This window comes from Triplophysa dalaica, chromosome 9, assembly GCF_015846415.1.
Source record: "Triplophysa dalaica isolate WHDGS20190420 chromosome 9, ASM1584641v1, whole genome shotgun sequence".
NCBI classification, from domain to species: domain Eukaryota; kingdom Metazoa; phylum Chordata; class Actinopteri; order Cypriniformes; family Nemacheilidae; genus Triplophysa; species Triplophysa dalaica.
The window spans coordinates 5,959,041-5,962,387 of NC_079550.1; positions in this window are offsets into that span (position 1 = coordinate 5,959,041).

The window sequence follows — 3,347 nt, forward strand, 5'->3', positions numbered from 1 at the left end:
TTATTTCTCAAGAAAAGAAACCTTAATGGATGTTCTCATGTCATCCTAGAGGCGGATGAACGAGTTCTTCCGGTTTGTGCGCGTGCTGTTAGTTCCTTGTTGTCTCCACCGTCTCAGAGTAAACGTGACGTGAAGAGCAAAGTATCCTCCTTCGGGAGGAGGATTGTTATTGAGTTACTGAACAGTTTATTGTTAGCTCGGATTTGTTGGCCGTCCCCATTGGGTTCAAACTCCCTTTGCGCAATAAAGCAAATAAACATTTCATAACGATGCTTTTTTGACAACAGCGGCGGTGTAGTCATATAAAGTAACGTTGGTGCTTATTGTGAAATATGCTACTTGTTTATCAAATGAAATACCACGTTTGAATACTTTTCAGGGGTCTTTTTGCTCAGGCAGACAAGTATGAATGTTAGCTATGGGGTTTTTAAAAGTAACATCTCTAATGGAATCAATCACTATTGAATAATTGTGTAGTATCAATCTAGATGAGAGTAAATCTGAATCATAAAATGCTTTAGTATCCGTCTTTTATCCCTTTAGCAAGCTTCCTAGTTTTAGTCAACAGTGAACCCTGGTGGATAAATGTAGCAATGCATTTATATTTCATTTATTCAGTCTTTATTACAAAATATCAGAAAATTACTTGGGTACTTATTTATAAGTAAATAGTATTCATTGATGTTTTGTCTTAATTAAAAAAGCCTTTAAAAATAAATGTAAAGAAAAAAAAGATCAGGTTATGGCAAAATCTTTCACTCAAACTGTTATGGTGAGCGTTGTTCTATTATAATAGTACTTTTTGGAAATTGGTAAACAATGATATACTCTTGCATTATATACACCAGCCATATAAGTAGACTATAAACTGCTTTAAGTAAGTATGTTCTCCTCTTACATGGTTCCACTGTCAAATACAACTCACTTTATTTCAGTAATAGTTTTAGGCCAACACAGCATGCAACGCAACCAAGCGTTGATCCTTTGAGTGCTACAGGGTGAACCTCTACAGTACACCTCAGTCTAGTTCACTCTTCCGGTAGATAAATTACACCTGCTGCATACATAATAAATGCCATATAGGCTCAAAGTGCACTCTAAGAAATTAAGTTACTGAACGATGCCATAGAATAACCATTTTTGGCTGTATGGTTGTCCGTACAGAACCTTGAACATTAACAGAACCATTCGGTTGTTTTTGTTCTTTGTTGACTATAAATGTTAAGAAAAAACTCCTTTTAAGAACCTCTGGGTTTTTAGGGTACCACAACGCTTGGCATTGCTGTTAATATTCTTTTGTAGCACATTCATTTTGTAAAGTGTATATTTGGCTAATTTAATATGGATGTTATTGCATTATACACTCTCAATCCTAACTTCACATTTTAATGCAATTTTGTCCATAACTTTTAACTTGGAAGTGTTTTTAAGGGGATTGATAATAGTTGGTTCTCCTCAACTTTACATCCGTAAACACGAAAATGTCAAAATATTATTTTCTGTTACATAAGTTCATATTTTTAACAATATATATATATTATTTTTCTTGTCTATATAGTGCTTTCAAATAAATGCCACTTGGCTTTATATTTTCTGACAATTAATGCAATTTGACAAAAAATGTGCTGTAAGTGCATTATCACATTAACAACCAAAATATTTTAAATATATGATTAATTCTGCTTTAGGGTCTGCTGCAGTTAAATAAATGAGGACACAATGAGGATACCATAAATTTAGTAATAGTTGGATGCACATTCTGAAGTTTTGTTAGTGTACCAGCAACCGGCAGCAGTACAAGCAACTTAACTCTGGGTTACAGAAGCATCAACTGTAAAGCACCTGCACCTGCGAAGAAACACTTTTTATGTGTTTCAAATTGAGAGCAGAGGTTACTTATCTTGCAGACAGCAATGCTGCATACATGGCACTAACATATCATAGCAAAAAGGGATAAGGTAGCTGGGCAACTGCCAGACATTAAACTTTTAAACAGGATGTTCCCAAAAGACAAAATAAAATGTTACATCATTTATCCTGTGTAAATTTGACATACACCTAATAAGCATTTTGTAATAGTGTTAGTGTTTCCGCTGTGGATCTCGGCATCACATAGGCAGAAGTTGCAAGAAAACCAACGATGTGAAACTCTTTAGTTAACTCAACGTGTTGTTGTTAAGGATCCACACCCTGTGATGATCGGGGCTTTGGCACTGTGATCGTCTTCACAGGAAATCCTCTGCTCAATGAATTATGGGTCAGCCCTAAAGAAAGATGATGTTGGCTACTGTTGTTAACTTTCCTTTGATGCTTCCTCTTATCATTTATATGTAGCTTTACAGCCAAAACAAGCCTCCAAACGATCAAACTGAATGCATTTTTTTTAATAACCTCAAATGTATCTTAAAACGAATGAAACATTTGTCAACATTTACGCACACTAATGGTGTTTCAATCCTGTATGTCATAATTTATTCATATTCTTTTGAGTAACACAATAGGCAAAATCAGGACACACGCAGTCTCCATCCACTCTCATCGCACCTATTCAAGTGCACCCCAAGTTGACCCTAAAAATCCTTGTGCATGTATGGTGGTTGTTTAAACAAATGTGCAGCAGGTGTGCACCTGGGTGTTGTGGGCTCGTCATAGCGTCTTTCTCTACCAAATCCCTATCTGCACCCACCCAGTAATCTAGTCCTTGCTCATTCAAACGAGCAACAGCCAGTAAGACGTATTTTGACATTAGATCTTATTTTTGTCTTTAATGCAAATAATCGACGAAGAGCATCGGATATGGCAAAATATGTTTTAGGAGTCGGGCTGAGAAAAGATGAGAATGTCTTGGTGACGTAAACATGTTGCTATGCTGACTGTCGATAGGAGATGACGATGTCTTTGAGCGAAAACTTTCCACAGGAAATTGCTCCGTGCTTCTTTCAATAATTGAGAAACTTTTAACATTTCAAAAATATTTTGCAATCAAATTGGGAAACAGCGCCACTGTGTTTTTAAACAGCCTTCTATATATTTACAGTTTCAACAAAACAAGTGTTTAACATTAATATACGTCATTTTATCATGTCATATGGTAACAACCAGATGGCTCCCCCGAACCACTCCAAGCCCAAATAGAGCAGAACCTCCCGCCGCTTTCCTTTTGTCTGCAATAACTAATTAAAACCAATAAAGCTTTTACAATTATGCATCTGTTTACACTGGCGTAGCACGCGCAATTACGTCGAAATTCCGCTAGCGATAACCAATCATCTTCCACCTGCTGTTGGCGTCACCGGCAGGTGTAACCAATCAGAAGAAGCGTCTGACTGCCACCGCCAAGCTTGTGT